The sequence below is a fragment of the Medicago sativa genome, chromosome 5 (genome assembly GCF_051527215.1).
Source record: "Medicago sativa cultivar Bolivia chromosome 5, Bolivia_mono, whole genome shotgun sequence".
NCBI classification, from domain to species: domain Eukaryota; kingdom Viridiplantae; phylum Streptophyta; class Magnoliopsida; order Fabales; family Fabaceae; genus Medicago; species Medicago sativa.
The window spans coordinates 59002538-59026742 of NC_140753.1; the positions used below are offsets into that span (position 1 = coordinate 59002538).

Here is a 24205-nt window from a genome sequence, read left to right on the forward strand (position 1 = left end):
ATTCTCTGGAAGGGCATTGGCATAGAATTCTCGCACCAATTCTAGGTTGATTTTGGTTATTGGGTTTAGAAGTATGGTCCACCCTTGCTCAAGGAAAAGTTTGTGAAATTGGCCATATGGTCCATCCGGTTTGATTTGAAATACCCTCTCAGTCCACAAGGACTGTTTGAGCAATGCATTGTACCTATTCTGGTGGTACCTAGACCAAAATCTCTCCCTATCAAAGGACTGGTTACTTTGTGGGGGTTGGGTTGCGGATGTTTCGCCTTGCTTACGTTTACCCATGTTAACTCTTTTTGGTGCCATACCTGCAAAACAACCAGAAAAATGCCATACAAAAATAGAATATACAATTAAAAACCAGTATGGAACAATATAAATCAAATGCAGGCTTAACAGTTGAAAACCACATAAACATGCAGCAGGTTCTGCTGCAACTCGCAGTTGCGAGCAGATGCACTCGCAGTTGCGAGTTATGATGATACTCGCAGATGCGAGTTGATTCACTCGCAGTTGCGAGTTGCCCAGAAATTGGCAAAACGCAACCTTTTCCAAAACTATGTTCAGTACCAATGTGTTCTAACCCTAAACAAAACATTTACGACCCTTGTTTGACAATTAGATGAAATGAATCATGCATTGGTTCAGAAAATCGAATTTGTGCCACAAAACCCTAATTTTATTTTATTTTCAAAATTTACAAAAGAGTTATTAACAGATGTGGCTTAGAGTGAAAAACATTACAAACTATGCAAGATTTTATTTCATCACCATCATATGGGTAACATTTCTACAGATTCAGAATCCCCAAAACAATCTTCTACCCTAGGGTTTATATGCATTCATGTATTACAGTTAAAAGGTCCAAGCAACAAACCTGAAATTGAAAAGAATACCAGTGCAGAAATGAATTGGAAGATGAAATTTGACTTGGATTGACTTGAATGAATCTTTGAAGCTTAGGGTTTGTGTTTCACGTAAGGCACACCAAGGTTTAAGAGAAAATTTTTGAAATTTTTGAATGAGAGAGAAACAAAACCGAAAATGAGATAAAAATGTTGGTAATGGGTGATTAATGAGAGTTAATGGGAGTTGGTGGCCTTGGCTTCCGTAACTGCCCAAAACTGCTGCTACTCGCAGATGCGAGCAGATTTACTCGCAGTTGCGAGTGAATTGGCAGTCAACATGGTCAAAATCCACTCTGCTCGCAGTTGCGAGCTGTTTTACTCGCAATTGCGAGTAATTATAGTTCAGAATTTTGCTCTCTGTTTGGCTTCTGGTTTTGGATGTTTTGATGCATGCACATGACTCTAATATCTACTTATGCATTAAAACAATAAATGGACTTACAAAATTGGGTTGCCTCCCAACAAGCGCTTGTTTAACGTCGTTAGCTCGACGCCTTTTTCGTTAGGGTGGCCAAAATGACACATTCAACACATCATCTTTTGAAACCCCACGTTATGGTAGGAATTCCATGAACTTTAGGAACAAATAACTTGGAGTCCATAACCTCCCTAATTTTGGTTTATTGAACAAGGTGCAAATTTCATCAATTACCTGATCGATTTCTACCTTGTTCACTTTCTTCCCTCTTGCTTCCATTAAATCTTCCTTGATTAGTAACCGTTCCTTTTTCTCAACCACCCTTACTTCTTCAATATCAACAGTTTTGACCACTTCAATATTTGACCTTTCTTGAGGAAGCTCTTCTTTGTGTGGTGCACCACATTCTTCTAATGTTGTAACTTCCTCATTTTGAACAACAACTTCTTCAACAATCTCTCTGACTCTCTCAAACATATTTGGATTATTTTCTTGTTCTCCAAGAGTGGATTGATTGTTGGCTTGGTTATCCATGATTTGTGCTTGAATCAACTCAATTTGAAGTGATAAATTCTTCAATCTTTGGTTGGTATCTTGCATGTTTATCATGGATTGTTGCATGAAGACATTCAAAGTATTTTCTATCACCGAATATCTTTCATCTTCATAAGAATGTTGCTGATACTGTTGATATGATTCATACTCGAATGGAGTGTAGAAGTTGCTATAACCACGATCAGCCATGATTGTGGCTAGGTGATGGTCCTAAAACGGAAACAACTAACAAGAAACTTTTCTTTGTTTATCAACAAGGGGTTAGTACAAACAACTATCAAGTAAAGAAAACTATTTACTGATTATGTACGAATGCTTAAAATGATAAATCAATCGTTCTATCTATGATAACTAAACACCATTCCCCGGCAACGACGCCATTTTGATGAAGTAGTTTTGCATCAAACAAGATAAGTATTTGTGTATCGTCTCCACAGGGAATAGTGCGCTATCAAGGACATTTCAACATCAATTATCATTCCAAGTATTAAGAGTACTTGTTTGTTTGAATTGTAACTAGCTAAACTAAATTGCAAAAAGTAAAAGTTGAGATAAATAAGGTTTGAAACTTGTTAGGAGTAGAGTTCCTTAACCAAGCGTCACACATAACCTAATGATCCATACGAATTCTAGTTTTATAAACAACATTACCACAATCATTTCTACAACATCCTTCGTGTCCAAAGCGATATCATTATCTCTAAGGTATCATTTAAACATTCGTGTCCAAATCCCTTAAACGATCACAAAGACGATCGGATAACTTAATCGACCGTAGCCAGCCTGATTAAGTGTCTGGAAGCATTAAACTCTTGATTAAAAGTGATTATCAAAGATTAACAAAGATGTCAATTAAGTTAACCTAAGATAGATTGCTACTCTAGCTCTAGATTCAAGAGTTCGTGTCCAAATCATCTTGAATCTCATTGAAAGCATTAACAACAAGAACAACAACAATATTGAATATAAATTGCTAGAACCATATATTGCAAGATCAAAAGATTACATGTTAGCAAGGATCAAGTACCTCTCATCCCAACAAAGGGTATTTAGCTACACATCATCATGGAAGCCTTGCAAGGATGGATTGAAAAGGAAAGATTCATTACCCTTGTGATGTCTCAACAAAGGATCAAGAATCCAACTTCCAAAATCACTCTCACTCTATATGATCTACCCTATTTCTCTCCCTAAAATATGCAAAAGCTATGAAGAACTAAGAGAAAACTAATATCTAAGATATTTCCTAAGATAATAATACAAGGAATAGCAAGTGGGCTATTTAAAGACTTCTGCACTGCCTGAACTCGCAGCTGCGAGCTACATCACTCGCAATTGCGAGTTGCTTCTCTGGACCAATGAGCTGATGCCACGTCATAAATGAGGAGGTCAAACCGCCCTAACTCGCAAATGCGAGCTAAGGAACTCGCAACTGTGAGTTACTCGCAATTGCGAGTTGAGTGCGAGCACACACTGCCTCCTAGATCAGCTTCTGCCCAATTGCACTTTTTCATGATTTTTGGTCTTTGATCAGTGTCTTGGGGTAAATTCCTGCATAAAAGGATAGAGTAAGATATATAAAGCGTAATAAGGCATTTCACACTTATTTCTCGGCTTTTCCTTCAATAACTTGCAAAACAAGTAACAAAAAGTGCATAAAATACAACATGAAATTAACACTTCTTGGCATTTATCAGGTACTCGCATGTATGAATTTTGTTGCCATACGTAGATACAATACATAAAAAAAAAACAATTTAACTAATTAATATGTGACTGATTGTTGTCCCATGTATGATTTGTACAACAATATTAGTTAGTGTCTAATTAATCAGAGAGTAACGTTTGTCTTGTATTTTTTTATAGTCATTCCTTGAAAGGATTTTTTTTTTAGGGAAGTCATTGTTTGAAAGGATATAATGACTAATAATGAATAACGATTAAAAATAATAATTTTATAATATGACATTAAGATAAACCAAAAAACGCATGAAAATTATTTATACAAAAGAAGTAATCTTGAAAATGTGTAATTTTATGTAGAGTTGTTGTATTTCTCATAATAATTACTAACCTCGTGTATAATTTATAGGCTTATTTGATCCAATGGTCCCTCAAATAATTTCAAGTTTTCATTTTAGTCCTACAATTAATAAAACGTACCTTTTGGTCCCTCACTTTTTCCTCCGTTTGCCAAATAAATCCTAACGGTTAAGTTTAACCCCAAATGATGTCTATGGTGGACCAACCTTAAGAGTGGTCCACCATAGACTTTATTAATTTTTTAATTTAAACCGTTTGATCTATTTTTTAAAAAGATGACCATTGAATTATGTGTGTCTATTGTAACTTACGGTGTACCAACAACAACTCTTTCTTCATCATCTTCTTCTTCCTCTTCTTTATCTTAATCAATCAAATTCATTTCTTAATAAAAATCTTGAAACTTACCCAGAAAAAACCAGAAAAAGTAAATAAAAATCCAAAAAATTATTTCCTCCTTCTCTCAATCCAGATCTACAATCTCCCCTCAAACCCCTTTTTTCACAAATTTTTCCTTACTTCTCATGCTCTCTCTTCTCCATCGGATATCATTCCCCCTTCTATCATCTTCATTGCATTCTCCTCCTTCTCTTTCACTTTTGCCTTCTTAATCAAAAAATCAATCCCAAACAGGTTTAAATATCCTTAAATATGAAGATGTTGATGAAATGTCCCAAACAGGTTTAAAATCAATCCCGTGACGGAAGCGGACGAAGAAAATCCGATGCGACGGTGGAAGAGATTTGGATTCGATCTGGAAGAGAAACAGAATCGTGTACCTTCGTCGGAGGTGGAAGACGATATAGATTCGATTCCGGCGGAGACGTATTGTTTGTGGACACTAAAACCATTTCTGATTGCTTCTCCGACGGCTTCTCCGATGAATCCAGAAAATACCGGTGATATCCACCTCAATCAAATTCTTAAGTGAGGTCCACCATAGACATTTGAGGTTAAAGTTAACGGTCGGGATTTATTTGACAAACGGAGGAAAAAGTGAGGGACTTAAAGGTACGTTTTATTAATTGTGGGACTAAAATGAAAACATGAAATTATTTAAGGGACCAATGAATCAAATAAGCCTTTATATATGAGAAAGATTTTGAAACTCTCCCAACGTTATGTTATTTGTGATCATTCAATTGGATATAATTGAATAAATTTAGACGTAAAAATATGTATCAGTGAGAAATAGTCCTATGCTTTTTATGTCAAAAAAAAGTCCTATGCTTTTTTCTTTTTTATTTACTCTTTTTTTCCCCGTGTTTTTTTAAGTATCGGTATAAAATGTTTCTCCTATATTTTTTTTATATTATTCATAAGTGAAATGTAATTATTATTGTTTTTTATTAGAAACACACGATGAGATAAAATCACATGTACGTCATAAAGTTTATTTTTAGTAAATGTAAATTAAATATATGACAAATTTGTTACGAATTAAAAAAAACGACATTTAATAATTTATAAATTTTTTATCATGATAAAAACCACCTCCTTAAAAAAAACAATTCAGGATCCGTTTTGTTACAAATTAAAACAAAAGTGATTTGGATATCTATTAATTAAGAGAATTTATAAAACTTTGTTCAAAAAAGAGAATTTATAAAACAAATCACGATTTATTTTGTTTGGTTATTGTAATTAAAATCACATATTTTAAATAATTTAATTTATTTGGATACAACTATAAAAAATGGATTTTTTGTTACAAAATTACATCAACTTTAATAATTAGAGAAATATTAACTTTAATAATTAGAGAAAGATTAACTTTAATAATTAGAGAAAGATAATAGATTGTAAATTATTTTTAACTCTTTAGATATTTAGAAGTTGAATTATAGAAAATATTATTTTGATTGGGATTAAGATTGAGTTTGTTTGTTCTTTCAAAAAAGATTAAGTTAGAGTGTTTTATCAAATAATTAGAGAAAGATAATAGATTGTAAATTGTTTTTAACTCTTTAGATATTTAGAAGTTGAATTATAGAAAAAATTATTTTGATTGGGATTAAGAATGAGTTTGTTTGTTCTTTCAAAAAAGATTAAGTTAGAGTGTTTTATCAAGTAATTTTGTTTTAATTTGTTTTTAAGAGCGAAAATATAGAAGGAGGTTGAAACAAAAGACACAAAAAGATATAATTTTGATGACGAATCAAAAAATTAAGAAGGGGTAAGATTGTATTTTTGGTACACGTTAAGTTTAATAATTAGAGAATAGATAATTAGAAAATAAAAGATTAAGTTTGTTTGTTATTTAAAAAAAGATTAAGTTAGTGTGTTTTATGGAATGAGTTTGTTTTAATTTGTTTTTAAAAGAGAAAAAATAGAGGGGGGTTGAAGCAAAAGACACAAAATGATATGATTTTGATGATGTGTCAAAAAATTAAGAAGGGGTAAGATTGTAATTTTGGTAGACATTAAGTTTCATAATTAGAGAATAGAAGTTCATGTTGATGTGTAATTTTAATTTTTCATCTTCCACGATAGAAGTGATATTGATAAAGATATGTTTTGAAAAATAATAATAAAAACACTTAGTATTTTGTATAAGAGCTTTTATTTAGGGACGATAAATGTTTTCAAACAAAAATTATAATTGGGAACCGATAAAGTATGTTGGAACAAAATGTGTTTAACAATGAACCTTAAAGAGTTTTGATGATAACAAGGTATTAAAAATTGTAAATTGGACTAGTTAATATTTGTTCAAGTGTACAGGACCATAGTTAAATTTTTTGCATCATTAATTGGTACTGAAGAACAAATAAAGAGCAAAAGGAATCAACAAAATTGAAGCTTAGATGCTCCTGAAGGCAATATGCTCCTGAAGACAAAAAGCGCTCCTGAAGTCAAGCTGCTCCTGAAGAGAGTAAAGTGCTCCTGAAGACTAAAGCGCTCCTGAAGAAAAACGCTCCTGAAGACTAGTGCTTCTGAAGACTGCAAGTCCTGAAGTGCCACGTCATCATCAGAAGCTACAACATCAGAAGCTGCCTCATCAGAAGCCATTTCACCAGAAGCTGAAGATCAACTGGATTTGCAAAATTCAAGGATTCAAGAGTTGTTTCATGGATCGAAATTCATCAAAGGACAGCAGAAGATTAGTGGAACTTTGCAACGGTCATTTCAAAGGTGTTTGAAGGCATGTGCTTGCAATTTGGACGAAAGCATTGACATTGTACTATTGTACGAACTGTACAACCATCTTCTCCACTACTCTGTTTTGTGTCCACACTACAAGACAAGAAAACAGCTCCAGAATACGGCTTCGCCTGCAAAGATGTTCCTTTGGATAAGGAATGGATTTCAAATTTGTTCTTCATAGGACAACAACCAAATCAGGCAATAAATCATTGGTGAAAGATCAAGCTTCAACAACGACTCTTTGATGTGCTGGCAATTTCACAACGTCTCTTTCACACCTCTATATAAAGGACTGAAGACTTAGAGATTTGGTAATGCTGAACGAAAGACTCACAACATTTTTACAAGTGTCAAACCTCTGCTGAAATTATTCTGCATTCACTTAGAATTTCTGTTCCTCAAGTTTCATCTTAGAAATTCTTAAGTTATTGAATCTGTATCTGATTTGTACTGTGAGCACCTCTGATTGTATATCAAGTGTTCAACCCCAAACAATTTTCTGTGTAATCTTGTTTGTCTAGAAGTCTCTTGCAGTTGTGCTTGAGCATAGAAGTCTCTTGATTGTGTTCTTGAGCATAGGAAGACTCTTGCAGTGTGTGCTTGAGCAAAGGAAGTCTCTTGATGTGTGCTTGAGCAATTGTAATCAGATATTACATTCTAGTGAAATCTCCTTGGAAGTGCAAGGGGGACTGAACTACTTCTGGATTGTGGAAGGAACCAGTATAATTGCTTTGTGTCTTTCTTCTTCTCTCTCTCTGTTTTATTCCGTTGCGTTCAGATTCTGTTTATCACTTCAGAAGCTGTTTCACTTAGCTTCTGATCAGTGTGTTCAGTTTTTAGGAGAAACGAAGAATTTACCAAAAACACAATTCAACCCCCCTTCTTGTGATTTTCTCACCTTCAAAGTATCACCCAAGTCATTTTTATCTTAACAAAGTGGTTTTGAGTTTAAATCTAGTCACAAAAATGCAACTCGTAAAATGATGGAGAATTTTATTGTCTTTATAATCCTACCTAATTAGAGTCATTTTTTTCACTCTCTAAAACTAGGGTCATTATTAATCTTCACAATTACGTGCAAAGATATACTACAATTTATGATATAAAAAAATCGAAAACAAATTTTAACTACGATAAAAGAGACTTGCTAAACATAGACATCGCAAAGGGAAAATGTAATATTGATTTTATAAAATGTCATGTTAGTCGCTTACTTAGCAGAAAGTTAGTCAAGTTTTTTTTTTAAAAAAAGTTAGTCAAGTTGGTCTCTTTTTTTTAGAGTTTTAAGTTGGTCTAAATTTAGTGTATTTTGGTCGATGAATTTACATATTTAGTATCAATGAATTTCTTGTACATGAAGAATAGACTAACTTGACAAACCTTCTACAAAGTGAGGAACTAAATTGACATTTTATAAAATAAGGCACCAGTTAAATTGACAATCCCTAGTAAAGTGAGGACTAAGTTGATCATTTACTCAATAACTATTTATTCTAAATTCTTCAACAAAAAAAAAATATTTATTCTAAATGCCATGGTTGAAAATGTTGTTATTAAATCAAATGATTGTGTTCAAGTTATTAATGAATTTTAATAAAGAACAAAATGTTCACAAAATAAAAAGTTTAGTTCAATTTTTTATTATTTTAATTTCAAAATGGAAGGGTTAAGAGAAACATACACAAAATGTTTATGGTAAAAAGAACAGATGCAAAATCCATCGGTATAAGTAGGAAGGTAAAAAAATTTAGGGTAAAAAAATCAGTGGGGTTTTCTAGCCACCCTTTAGCATCACACAGTCAAGTGAATTGCAATTATAACCATGTGAAATGTGACTGACTATATGTCACATGATGGCTAATCCATCAATATGTTCCTAACTTTAATATGCAAAATTACAGCTATGTTTCATCATTTTAGCACTCCTTCATTGCCTTGTGTGGTTCTTCTATTCAATTCAACAATTGCACATTGCAACTTCACTTCTCTGCCCCATAAGAAATGTTTTGGCACCCTTCTAGTAAGACATTAAGATTGCTAAATCTAAGGGTGGCCTTTCCTCAAAGCAGTTCATAAAAAAATTTACTACTCCCTCCCTCCCAGTTTAGTGTGTGTTTGGTTCAGCTTTGAATATAATTGATTCTGACAGAATTGATTCTGATAGAATTGATTCTGACAGAATTGATTCTGAGAGAATTGATTTATGTTTGGATACAATTATGTAGAATTGATTAAACAAACTGATTTATGTTTGGATACAATTATGTAGAATTGCTTTTGAATGTATAATTACTAAAATAGACATAGCTAAAGGAGAATTGATAAAGAAGGAGAATTGATAAAGGGCAATAAAGGAAAATAATAGGTTGTAATAATAAAATATAATATTTACTGTTTATAATTGATTCTAGAAAAGCTAGAAGCTAGGATTTGTATCTTCATGGAGAATTGCTTTTGGAGGATAAAAGCAATTCTGAAAAGCCAAATCAAACACGTTGTTTTTGGCTAGAATTGCTTTTGGCACTGTAGAGAATTGCTTTTGGCTGGGCAGAAGCTGAACCAAACAGGCCCTAATTGACCTACTTTGGTTTTTCACACAGATTAAGAAAAGTGTATAAATAAAGGGGAAAGTGGAATATATTGTATTGGGAATGATAAAAGTAGTATTATTTAGTGTTATATTGTATTGGGAATGATGAAAGTTGTATTGAAAATTGAAATGGATCAGTTATTTTGGGACAGTTTTTTTTAAAAAATGGGTCAGTTATTCCGGGACGGAGGGAGTATTTGCCTATTTAGTTGGGTCTTCACTCACCGATAGTACTGAAAAAAACATGGAAAAATATCACTACAAGGGTAATTATGTCACGGAAAAAACTTCTGTGACATACTAGTTGTGTGACATTGTGACATAAGACCAATAAAATTTTGACACATATCAAAATCTTTTAAAACCAGTTCTTACAAAAACCGACTTTAAATGGTTAAAAATAAAAGAAAAATAGTAACATGGATTAAAAATCCTAAAGGAAAAATCGTTCGTGTTCCTTTCATTTTAAATCCTAATTACCAAGAAATTTATTTGGTGAAAGCACAAATTAAATGGTGCGATGAAACAGCCACCTATTATCTAAGAGAAAATTTTGATTATCATCTATTTTCAAGATATGTAGTTAAAGCTGAAAAACTCAGAAATAATCTTAAAAAATTAGCAAGATAATGGAAGGTCTTATAAATCCATTTGGAAAAATAATACCTCAACCATTTATATTAGAACCTAATTATAATAATATAATTAGAATAAGAAACCAAATTAATTGGTTAAGGGAAACAACATATTGGTTTCTAATCTTTGAAGATAATTACACTACATACTGGGAATATGAAAATTTTGCAAATCTTTTAAGCCTTAAAATACAAAAGTTTATACATGGCTAGTAAAGGTGTAAGTGAAAATATACAAGATATTTTTGAAAACCTAACAGTACTTCATAAACAGTTAGATAAAATAGTAGAAGTTCTACTAGAAAAAGAGTTTGAAGAAAAACTCAATGAAAAATTATCTAACTTAGAAGAAAACCAAAAATTGTTAGATGAAAAACTTTGTGTTAAAATAGATGATTTGATCGATCTATTAAAACTCTTACCTATAAGAGATAAATGTCTAACCCTAGAAGAATTACAAACTTTTGTCAAAAAAGAAGGGGGAGACATGATAGAAATTTCAGAGAATATTGAAAAATCAGAAAAAGAAATTAACTTTTTCGCGCCGTTACCTTAATATGGACGAAACAGAAGAAGAAATAGCAAACCAGCTAAATGAATTACAAACATTAATGGCTTCTCTAGACATTAATAGGAAAAACCAAATAACTGAAGAATCTGATGACGAAAACAAGTTTGTTTACGACTTAGGTTCAGAAAGTTCTTTTAGTATGGAAGAAGAACCACAAGTAGGACTTGTAAAAACTAATGAGTATCCAGAATCATCAGAAATGGGACGTAAAAGAGGACGCCAAGAAGATAGTGAAAAATTTATTGATCAACAAATCATTCAAAATAAAATGGATGAAAGAAAATTTAAACAAATACCACCTAGATATATACCAACAATAAATCGCCACAAAGAAGATGATGTTTTAAACATTGACTGTAGTGAGGATGTTAAAAGAGAGTTAAGAAGTTGGTATCATGATCACATGGTAACAATCCAATTAGACCCTACGCTTGGGAAATTAAGTCCAAAGAGTATTTTTAACTACTTAAAAACAAAAACTATAGGAAATGCTTGGAGTTTTATGTCTGAAAAATCAGACTCAGAACTTCCATCAACAACTGAGGAAGTAATAAATCATGTTTATTCAATTTTGAAAAAAGAATTTGTAGGTTTTGATGCGCCAGAAGCAGAGTCAGACCTAGAAAGCACAAACATTCATAGAATCTTTAATCTAAGAATATGTGATATGTGTTATGTTGAACCATTTATATGTGAGTTTAGCAAATATTATTATGCAATATCTCCACAGAAGAGATTACAATATAATCTTTTAGGATTATTCTACAATAAACTTCCATCATCTGTAGGAACAATAATGGAAAAAGTAATCCAAGAACATCTAGAAGTGATCGTAGGATTAGAGGATACTCTAGGAACAAGGATAACTGCATTAAGGAAATGGATATCCGAAAAATGCATGGAAAAAACTGCTAAAAGAGAAGCAAAAATAAATGTATGTTGTGATAAAATTCGAGACAAAATAGGAAACTACGGTTGTAGTAAACCTAGAAGAAGGAAAAAGAAAAAAGTTTTTAGGAAAATAGATCGTTCTGAATATAAGAGAAAAAAGAAATTTCCTAAAAAATTCAATAAACAAAAATACTTTAGGAGGAATAAAAAATATCCTAAAAAGAATTCATGTCCTAAAGGAAAGAAAACTTGCACATGTTGGTTGTGTAATGAAGAAGGATATTATGCAAATGAATGTCCTAAAAAGAAAGATTCTAAAAAAGAAACCTTGAAATTAATTTGGGAAGTAGGTTTCGAACCAATAGAATCAGATATAGATTCTGACGAAAGTAGTATTTTTGAATATACTACTGAAGAAGAAATTGAAGAATGAGTAGGAAAATTCTAAAAAATGGAAATCCTAATGCAACATTTATCCAGGTAACACTGAATAAAAAGAAAATCATGGGTTACATAGATACCGGTGCTACTTTATGTTTTGGTAGAAAATCCATAATTAAGGAAGGATGGATTAGACTACAAAAACCAAAAGAAATTATCTTTGCTGATAAGAAAAAACACCAAATATGGTTTGTTCTAAAACATGTTTTTATAAAAATTGAACATAGATACTTCTATGTAAAATCAATCTATGAACATGATTCTGGAATAGATCTGATAATAGGAAATAACTTTTTAAAGTTATATAATCCTTTTATTCAAAAAGCTGACACCATAACATTAAATTGGTTTGATGTCAATAACCCAGAAGAAAGTGAATTTGTTACTACAAACATTATAACAAAAAATGAAATTTTAAAAGCAATTTCAGAAAATCTTAATATACTTAGATGCATGTGGGATAAGAGAAAGTTTTATTTAACGACTGAACAAAATCTAGGATATCATCTAGATCAAGTTTGTTCTGAAAATCCATTAGATACTATAATAAATAAGATACAAGATTTAATTGTTGTAAAACTTAAAGATCCTAAAAAGGAAGTCAAAGCCCTATACAAAATCCCTTATTCAGGAGAAGATAAGGAAGAATTTAAAAAAGAAATAGCAGAACTATTAGAGAAAGGATTAATAAGCCCTTCAATTAGTCCACATTCAGCGCCAGCTTTTTATGTCAGGAAACATAATGAGATAAAAAGAGGGAAAGCACGAATGGTGATTAATTATAAAAAACTTAATGAGGCAACTGTAAGTGACTCATATAAGTTACCAAGAAAAGATTACATTTTTGAAAAAATAAGAGGATGTAATTGGTTTTCATCTTTAGATGCAAAATCTGGATACTGGCAGTTAAGGTTATCAGAAGAAACTAAACCTTTAACAGCTTTCAGTTGTCCAGAAGGACATTTTGAATGGAATGTTTTACCATTTGGTTTAAAACAAGCACCATCAATATATCAAAGATTTATGGACAATACTCTTAAAGGTCTTGATCATATTTGTTTTGTATATATCGATGACATATTAATTTTTACTAAGGGAAGTAAAGAACAACATATCAAAGATGTCACTACTGTTTTAAATAGAATAAAAGATAGAGGAATTGTTCTATCTAGAAAAAAATCAGTACTTTTGAAACAAGAAATCGAATTCCTTGGTCTTATCATAAGGGAAGGAGGAAAACTCGATTTATCACCGCATGTCCAAGAAATTTTTTTACTTTTTCCTGATCAATTAGCAGATAGAAAACAGATCCAAAGATTTTTGGGATGTTTAAATTATATTGCTAATGAAGGATTTCTTCAAGATTTAGCAAATGATAGAAAAGTTTTACAGAAGAAGATATCCGAAAAAGTGCCATGGTCATGGACACAGAAAGATACTGAGGCTGTAAAATCTTTAAAAGAAAAACTAAAAGTTTTACCACAACTATACAACCCAACAGAAAATGATTTCTTGGTTGTAAATGTTGATGCAAATCAGTTTACTTAGGCTGGAGTTATGAGAGCTCTTCCTAATGGTAAACAAAAATTGGGATTAAATCTCAATGGATATGTTGAGGATGAAACCCCACAACAATCCTATACCACTATGGGCGCAACCCCACAGTTAAAATCAGATATCCCTAATGGGCGATCAGATAAAACATCAGTTTCAACTGATTTAAAACTTGATTATTCAAGTAATAACATCCGAATTAAGGATAAAGATCTTGTTTTATGCAAGTATGTTTCAGGCTCTTTTAAAGATGCTGAAACAAGATATCATATCAATGAGAAAGAAACTCTTTCTTGTTTAAATGTTTTAGAAAAATGGAGAATGGATTTAATTCCATCAAGATTTTTATTACGAACTGATTCAACTTATGCTAGCGGATTTTGGCGCTACAATTTAAAAGTTGATCATAAACAAGGAAGACTTGTTAGATGGCAAATGCGCATCCAACAATTCTATCCTTATATTCAACTAATAAAATCAGAAAACAATTGTTTTGCAGATACTCTGACAAGAGAATGGAGCAAGCTCTAAAAGTTCTCTACAATAGCTTGAAGCAAAAAGATGAACAGATTGAAATTCATAGCCAAAAGCTAAAACAACTCTCTTCGGAGAGGGGGGAGATGATTAAAATGATCGAAAGTCTAACCAAGATCATAAATGTTGAAACTCCAACAACAACAGAAGAACCAACAAAAAAGACTTTGAATGAACAACAAAGTTTTTCATCAACATCTTCAGCAGGTTCTATGCCAGAAGAAGATATGAAAAAGTCATGGGCTGAAAAAGTTGAACAAGAAGATGAAGAGTCAAAAAATGGCTTAGACCAACCAAGCGACGCTGTCGATCTACAACCAGAAAAGAAGGTGTATGTCATCTTTGATGGTCCAATGAAAGGAATTTACAACAATTGGGCAATTGCAAGTCTTCACATTAATGGCAAAAATGTCAGACACAAAGCTTATCCAACAATGGAAAAGGCGAAAGAAGCTTACAAAGCCTCCTATAAAGAAATGATCATTGCTAAAGAAATTGGCCAACCATCAAAAATGGAGTCAAAGAAAAAGATCTCAGTGGGATCCATAATAAACCTCCAGAAGGAAAAAAATAAGCCAAAAACCCTTGATGATTTCATGGGAAAGTGGAGATGGCTAGCCAACTTCAAAGAAGAGCTAGCTCTTGAATGTTTTTATCCAGTCAATACTACACATGGGGTAAAAGCTAATACAGTTCCAGGAATATCCAAGGAATTGATTAAAGAATTTTATGACTACGGAATGCTTAAGACCGTGTATCTTGAAGAAGGAGAAGGTCGAAGATTCCAAGAACTCGCTGATCTTCCAAAAGAGATTGGTGATACAGCAAAGAGATTTAATGATTTCCTTGCTAAAGGAAGGGAAATTTATCTCCAGTTCGAACAAACCTACCCATGGTTTTTTGAAGAAAATAATTTTATGGCTGTAAAACCAAGAACAGTCATCAAAATAGGAATCTCAAATAAAACTTATCTACCTCCAAATTCAGAAAGTGTTGGATGGACAGTAGATTCGTTCATTTATCAAATGAAACGTTTTTATGATAACCTTATTAGATATGGTTCTACCATTATTAATTATAAGGTCCTCTACACTACAGAAACCTGTCTCATGGTCTGTGATTCAAAAAAGAAGGTTTCAGAGGAACACCTCAAGCAAACACTTTTTTATGAAGAACTATTCTCAAGATTCGAGAATGCTCTTGACAAAGTCCCAGATGAAGTTCAACAAGAGTGTTGTCAACACTTCTCGAAATACAAAGGGCATATCTGTAAATGGTGTGCAAAAAAGAAAGTGTCGGTAGAAGAAGACAAAGTACCGACAATCATGGACAAGGCAAAAGAAAAAGCTTAACCACGCGTCATGTAGGTGGCCGTAGGAAAAAAGTTGTAATAATGGAACCTTATCATCTGAGTCAGATGGGGTCCATTTAGTTGAAAATCTTATCACCTTATGTGATAATGCTTTTACTTTTTCCTTTGCGTGTTTTGTTTGTTTTTCTTTTTAGCTGGCAAGACAGAGACATGTGACCAACTTGTGAGTCTCATCTGCCTATAAATAAGAGCCTCGATGCTCACTTGTAAACTACAACAAAAATCAATGAAGTAAGTACCTTAGTTTGTGAAAAACGTTGTTGGGAAAGGACTTCGCAGGATTTGAGGTTGTCATTACCAAATCGAAAGATTTATAGTTTTCAATATCAATAATCGAAAGATTATTTCAAATTTCAAAGGATCGAAAGATCAGAATCATCAAAGATCCAAGACAGAGTCAGGTATGATTTTAAATATTTTATAATTTTTACATTTTATAATGGAATATAGCATGATAAAAAAAAATTCATCTGGTTTTATGGCAGATGTATTAACAGATCATATAGAAAAGGTAGATTTTACTTTAAAACCAGAAGAAAATTTTAAACAGAAAAATATTTTTTCTTTAATAAAAGAAAAACTATCTAGAGAAAATATTCTAAAATATGGAATGATGGTAGGAGAAGTTGCCATACCAATGGAATCAACAGATGGATCTGTTGTAATATCATTGATTGATAATGAACAAATTAATAATAGATTAAAACATCTACCGTTAGAAAAGAGACAGAAGATAGGGTATATTCATATATCAACTATCCAAATAATCATAAAAAGTACTTTTATGAAAGGAATAGATGCAGAACTAGAACTTCTTATTGAAGATGCTAGGATGAATGAAAAACATTCACTAATAACCCAAGGTGAGGGAAATCTAAAGTGTGGAAAATTAAAATTTGACATAAATCTACAGATAGGTTTAAGTCTAAATGATATAGATCTAGACAGATCTCTAGTAATTCATTATAAACTTAAAGACCAAACCCTCATGAGACCAGGAAATTATCCTTTTAGTATAAGTTATAAAATGAATTATGCATTAAGTAATTCTCATTATAGTATAGAATTCAGTGGAAAAGAAAAAATACAAATAGATGAACTATTTGCCCCACTAATAAAATTAGAATCACCAATTTTAAAATCATTAAAAAGGTCAAAATCAATTATGACTATAGAAAGAACACCTCTTCTAAAACAAGAAGAAAATACTAGTGAACCAAAGTTTCTACCAGCTAGAACTTCATTAGATAGTTATGAAAAAAGAAAGCTTAATAAAGCTTTATCAGAAATAAAAACTGAACTTTCAGGTATTAATAGAAAATTATAATGCCAGGAATAACAATAAAAAATGAACTAAAATTATTCAGAATAAAACTAGATGCACTAGTTAACAAAATAGAAGAAAATTTCTTTAGAATAGAAATGAAGAACGCAATTTGGGGAATCCATGATTTAATGATTTTACAAATTTCATATATAGATGAAATGATAAAAGAATTAGAAGAAACAGAAAATATTTCTGTTACACAAAAAGAAAGAGTCACAACCCTGTTATGGCCATCTCAAAAACTAACTGAATTTGAACAATCTTTAGAAAAAAATTATATAATGTCTGGGTTAGGTCTTATAACAGAAGTAAAACTCTTTAAAGAAAGATTAGAGAACATAGTCTCTGATATAGAGTTCTATCATAGAAGAATTGTTTTAAGGCAAATTCTTTTTCATTCCAAAGAATTTGTACAATACCATATAGAATATATTGAAGACTTTCTAAGAGAAATAGAAGATTTAGAAGATCTTACAAACACACAAAAAGAAAGAGCTAAAACACTCTTAAAACCATTTCAAGGTTTAATTAAAATCGAACAAATGTTAAATCAAGTTCGAGAAAATTCCGCTGGCGACTCTGCCCCAACCTGGTATCAGAGCCAGTAATACAATCCTAAGGGATAAATGGTGAAAACAAAAATAAAAAAGAAAATAAAAATATCTTTTTTCCAAAAACAAAAGCTTTTTAAAATCGCTTTTCCAAATAACCGATTTAAAAGGTTATATGGACAAAATCCACGTGGCACACACCGATTGACTATGTCATGTGACATAGCCCGCCATAATGTTATGCAAGTCCAGTCCTTATGTCACATACTCTAATATGATTTTGGGTCTAGATGCTTCATCCTAGATAGTAATAATGAATGCATAATGATATAGAGTGAGGGTGAAAAGTCTCCTTATTGAAGGGTCAATTTATGCTTAGTATAAATTGATTAAGATGAAAAGGACAGAAGTGATAGAAAATTATTGGCCTTAAGATTAACCGTGTCCTTTTTTTGGGTCCCCTAGAGTAAAAAGTCTAAGAAGTGAAACCAGAAAATGAAAGTTACTTGTGTGATTTTTATTTTTATTTTGGTACAAACTTATGTGATTTATTTATTCAGAAACAAAAAGAAATTTATGTGATTTAGTAAGAGGTCGTGAAATTGATGGATACATCGTAAACAAAAGCTGCCACATAATCATCAAAAGAAAATTCAGCCCCTTGAAATGTTCATAAAGTTTAAACTTTCCGGTCATTTTGTCTTGCGGCATTGAATGAATTCAACCAAGAAACAGGAAAACAAAAGTACCTTAGAATTTTATGTTTACAGTTAAGTTTGATTTTTAGACCTAAATTTAATTTAAACAAATTATTCGATTAAGATCTTGCTAATATGATATTTAAGTCAAAAATATATTTTATAATTGATAGTGAGAACCATAGTAGTGTGTGTGAGCCACCCACAATGGATGGGTCAAAATCAATAGTGATGATGATAGTGTGACTTGTGTTGAAGTTGTTCGTAGTGCTCGTTTGTTTCCACGTTGAAATAATTGCCAAACACACGACTGGAATGAAGTTAGAAATCTTAGAGTTATAAAATCACTGCAATATTGCCTTGGGACGTGAGAAAAAAGAAAGAAACGTGTATCCAAACACACACATAATCCAAACTACAATTTCATTTTTAGGTTTTCTTCGTGCTTGCTCCATCGTTTTGACACGGCTTTGGACAATTCACATAGCTTTAGATTACACTTTTAAGACGTAATTGTTGAATAAGATTCGCAAGAAACAATTTGGCAAATAGTTAAAGGGGTGGTAGAGGGCATCCTTTCTCTCAAATAGTTTCTCATACTTTTGTTTGGTTGTTGATCTTAACGACTTACAAATTTCAACATGTCTATGGTGAGGTCAACAAAAGTTGAAACTTGTAACTCATAAGTTTTCATTAACAAAAGATGTAATTCAAACTGGTTTTTCATACACTATATTTTGACAAGTTTATAAATGGTAAATAAAAACTTATTTATTGGCGAAAAATGCTAAAATTTATGGAAGAATTGATGGAAGAAAGCGGAGAAAATGAGGTGGCATTTTGTGATTGGGTAAAACTATTTGATAAACACACACCCATATATTGTTATCAATCCCCGACTGTACAGCTCGTGCTCAATACATACATTCTTGTTTTTCTTGAAAGTTTCTTTCGTAAAGAATAGTAACACTCTTTATTTACATAAATTGTTTTATATAAGTTCAAAATTAAGCTAGTTCAAACGGACCGGCCTTATGATTTTCTCAGTGTTCCTTAATTTGCCTATTGGCTATGTTAGTTAAGAGTTATGCCACCCATTTAAGGTTTTCTACTTTAATTTCTTATTTCTTTTGTCTCGTTGGTGTCACTCCTTTTCTTTTTTGGTACAACATGATCTTTTCTTTTTGTTGAATAAATGACCTAAAAATTTATCAAGTCTTATTTTTTGTTTTTGAGAGCAATTTATCAAGTCTTATTATAACCATAAAAATTCCATTTAATTATTTTATTAATGAACAGACAAAATAATCGAGCCTAGGTGTCATATCATCCAAAGTTTGGCAGCAAAGGAATGGTACTCTAACTCTTTGTCTTTGAAGTATCTTCTTATCTCCAAGAAACTGCATCTTCAAAAAATGAATATTCACAAGACTAGAAACAGTATGTAAGCATTTATTAATATGAAATAATTGTATGCAAAATTGTAATCTAGTAGTACTATGATATGGTTCCCCTTCCTACGTTAAGGTCACAGAATAAGTACACATTTTAATTTTATAATGTTGAATATTAAGATAGTGGAAGGCGGCCATACCATATAGAGGGCGGTGGGTTGGTTTTCAATTTCGTATCTGTTTTGGTCACCAACTGTGGGACACACCAAATCCCCTCATTTCATGCCCTTTCAACATCTTTAACGCATTAAATTGAGGGATATTTCTCTCCCTATTGGTTGATTGATTGATTTACTTAGACCATTTACAATGGTTAACCCCATTCAACACCCTTCAACACCCACTTTTTCAATTCCCAACACTCCACATCATTTTCTCTCTCTTAATTCAACACTCATTCAACTTTAATCTCTCCAATGGTTTTTTTCATTCAACACTCTACCCCACCACCTTTTATTTCTTATTCTTATTTAATTTTATATTTTTGTTTTTATAATTACATAAAATTACAATTATCAATTATAATTAAATTAAATAAAGAAAAACTGAAAAATATTTGAAATTTTTTTATTTAAATAATTTATTTTTATTTTCACTAAAAAGAAGGTTAAAACTTCACTTAGTTTACTAATAGAAATATATAATAAGAAGAAGATAGTGAAAAACTTGGTATTTTTTTTTTGTCCAAATGAAATGAACCAAGTCTCTATTTATAGAGAAAAAAAAATCATGAATTTTGATATATATATTTTTTTTTTTTAAATTATTTTTCAACAAAATAATTGATGTACAATTATTAAAAAAAATTAAAAACGGACAGCCAATAAAAGACCAACACATGTCCCCCATCATTCCACAATTCTGCTTCTCTCTCCTTCCTGTCTGCAGCTCACACGACTTGGTCTGCGCGTGTTCTACACGCGCCCGTTTGGTCCAATGCAAGCGCGCCACGTGGCATCGGATGGCAGGTTCAATTTTGTTTAATCGGTTCATCATCTCTCTCATCCAACAGCTCCTTCAACACAGGTTCAACACACCATTGGAGTGGTTTTTCTTGTTTAATGTCAGCTTCAACAAGCCCATTGCACATAGTCTTAAAGAAAATACTAATCAATAAGCAGCTCCATATGAAATAGTAGTCACTGTTACATTGTAAAAAGTAAGTATGGGTTGTCTTGTTTATTGGACATTTGATGAGTCTAGTCGAGTGCATCCATGTGAAATATATAAGGCTTAAATACGAATACGTGTCGAATACTGATACTCGTAGATTATTTATAGATATGTATTTTAGAAATATGTAGTTATTTTTATGTGAAATAAAGTTTTTTTTATTTGCATATATATGAAATGATAGTAGTAATTAAAAACTCTGATCACGACGTTCGATCAAACAATTTTAACATTTTCTATTGGGTTGAGTTATAACTTAACGGACAATTGAAAGTTGTTTTACTCTTGCACATGCAATCATGCATGGGCAGGTTAAGTTGTATGGTCTATGTAATTTTAGACACTGAAATGGTAAATTACTCAAGCTTTTTTTTACATCAATGATCTGTTTGTTTCATATCTATAGTGTGAACCTAAGATGTAAATGCAAATAATGTTGGTGAAGTTAGAAGCTGGCTAAAATTTTAAGTGACACAAGAGTAAGTTCTTGCTTCAAAACAAGAGTAAGTTCTTCTTCACCTTTTGAAATTTCTAGTGTGTACTGTAGTGAGGTATCAGCCGCCATTAACCACAATTTATTTGGTGGGGTCCAAGCTCATTCTAAATCTAATGGCCATTAAGAAAGTGTAGAGGCATGAAGCAGCTTGGTGGGCCCAAACATTATTATTGTAATTAACAAAGTAGGCTGCTGTGTGTGGGCTCGTGGGTCCCACTTTGTTCCTTGTCTTAAAGCTGTGGTCAACCAAACTTAGATTTGGTCTCATCTTCACACATGTAAGATGGAAAGGGGGACAAGAGAGCCAAGTGTCCTCACAAATTGCAGTTAAAATAATGGAAAAGTAAGTTGTAACGTGATCTTGCTGAAGTGGCCCAATCAAGATGTCAAGATTGAGATATCTTACCAAAGACAAAAAGCCAATCAATGGTAAATAAAAATGGGTTAATTATGTTTCTAGTCCCTATAAAATAGCGACTTTGTAAGTTTAGTCCTTACTTAATTTTAATAGCATTTTTAGTCCCTATAAAAAAAATTTACTTATAATTTTAGTCCCTGCTAAAACAAAGTTTGATTAATTATCCTTAAACTCTTAAATTTTTGAACGATTTTTTTGAGACAAGATTAGAACACTATGAAAGGTTCGTTTACTAAAATTTAGAATTTTCAGACATAAAATGAATTAAATATAAATTTTTTAAAACGACAAAAGTTAAAGATAAAAAGTAATAAAATCTGGATGTAGAAATCAAATTTTGCGATAATTTTTTGCGGAGGAACTTTTAGTAATGTTCTAAACATGTCTGCAAAAAATTGTTCAAAAATTTAAGAGTTTAAGCATAAATTAAACAAATTTGAATTGAGTAGGGACTAATACTCAGGGCAAAAAAACAAAATTAGGGACTAAAAATGCTATTAAAATTAAGTAAGGACTAAACTTACAAGGTCGCTATTTTATAGGGACTAGAAACATAATTAACCCAATAAAAATTGACTAAAATGTCTTTGAGATATTTTATCTTTTACTACTTCAAATTATTTTTTTTTGAACAAATCAAAATGAGATATTTCAGATCATAAGTCATCATGCTTTGCCACCAACACCACTCGAGAGAGTTGGCTTATAGATAGTGGTTGCACAAACCACATGACTTATGATCGTGAGCTCTTTAATGATCTGGACGAGACAACTATTTCCAAAGTCAGAATTGGAAATGGCGCACTTATCGAAGTAAAAGGCAAGGGAACGGTTGCAATTGAAAGCCTTTCAGGTTTGAAACTAATTTCTGATGTCTTATATGTTCCTAAAATTAATCAAAACCTTTTGAGTGTTACTCAACTGCTAGAGAATGGTTATAAGGTGTTGTTTGAGGATAAAAAATGTGTGATTAAAGATGCAAACAACATAGAAATGGTCAATGTTCAAATGAAAGGCAAGAGCTTTGCCTTGGATTTGATAAATGAGGAACAACATGTTGCAGTAAACAAGGAAGGAAGGATTCAGGTTGGTGTTGCGTTCCTCCACCATCCATCTATCGTGAACTCTGCGGGAGTGATGAGTTCCGTCGATACAATCAATGGAAACTCTGCAAAATTTGTCAAAGAACCTGTTCCAGGGGAAAGCCTGGAACCAAAACAGGATGTTACTGAAGTAAAAGCACAAGTTGATGCCATATGGGAACAAATGAATAAAGGAGTGTCCAATAACGTTATTAGCAGTTTTAAAAGCAAGCCTAACTCTACTGCAAAAACTACGACAAAGAAGAGATCTTTAAACTTGGATGTTGTCCTTGAACAAATCAAGAAGAAAGCAAAACCTGAAATTTTTGTAGGCTATAGCTCATCTTCAAAAGTCTATAGAATCTATCTTCCACAAAGCAACAAAGTAATTGTTAGCAGAGATGTCAAATTTCTTGAGTCAAATAGTTGGAATTGGGAAGATTGTGAGAAGTTTGAATTTCAGGAGGAGAATGAAGATGTTGATGATGAAACTGTTAGAGGAACTAGATCACTTTCAGACATCTACCAAAGGTGCAACGTTGCTGTCATGGAACCAGAAGGATATGACAAAGTTAGATATGATTTCTTGACACAAATGCTTGGTGTATGCAGTTTCAGAGTCAAGGAGGAGTGTTGACTGGATGACTATGAAACTACTGTTTTAAGATCCTAATTTTTAGGATCCATTATCTTTTTATGTTATTGTTAGGAACTCTCTGATATGCTCTATTTGTTACCAGTTTTTAGGCATTTAGTTTTCAAATAGTAGTTTCTTTATGCATTATTTTAGGCTTATCTTTATGTATAAATATGATGGTTATCATTCAATAAAAATATCTCCTTTCATGCTGTTCACATAACAAATTATTTTAGGCTTTACTTCAAATTATTTTTGGTCATTTATATACCACATAAAATATTTGATATAAGATGCATGACATACATGTGAGATTTTTGATAATGATGTGTAACAGCTCAGACGACAACAATAAGTATTGTCGACTGATCCTACAAATAAACATTAGTTTTTTCAATGTGTTTTGTCTTTATTCATACGTTTTTTAGAAAACTTTTTAGAATATCATCAATCTCGAAATTGTTTCAACTCAAGCACGTTAAATGAAAGAGTTTTTAAGGAATGGACTATTAAAGAAGATACATCTTGTTGATACAAATAATACCAAACAATTTTTATAAATCTTTTTTTAACCTTGTAATCCATACTTGTACAGTCTTAAGATCTCTCTTATTTCGATGTGATTTTGTTTGTCTTGAAATTGTCGGAAGCAGCTCGTTGTCATGATTTGTGCACTGACAACCACTCTCCATCCTCTTCAATCCGGGCGC

The 24205-nt window shown here is 31.9% G+C and overlaps 1 pseudogene; it reads right to left on the minus strand.

Annotated features, from left to right (window-relative positions):
• Positions 1 to 1410: 1410 nt before the first annotated feature.
• On the minus strand, positions 1411 to 2001 carry LOC146923543 (uncharacterized; annotated as a pseudogene).
• Between the last annotated feature and the right edge of the window lie 22204 nt (positions 2002 to 24205).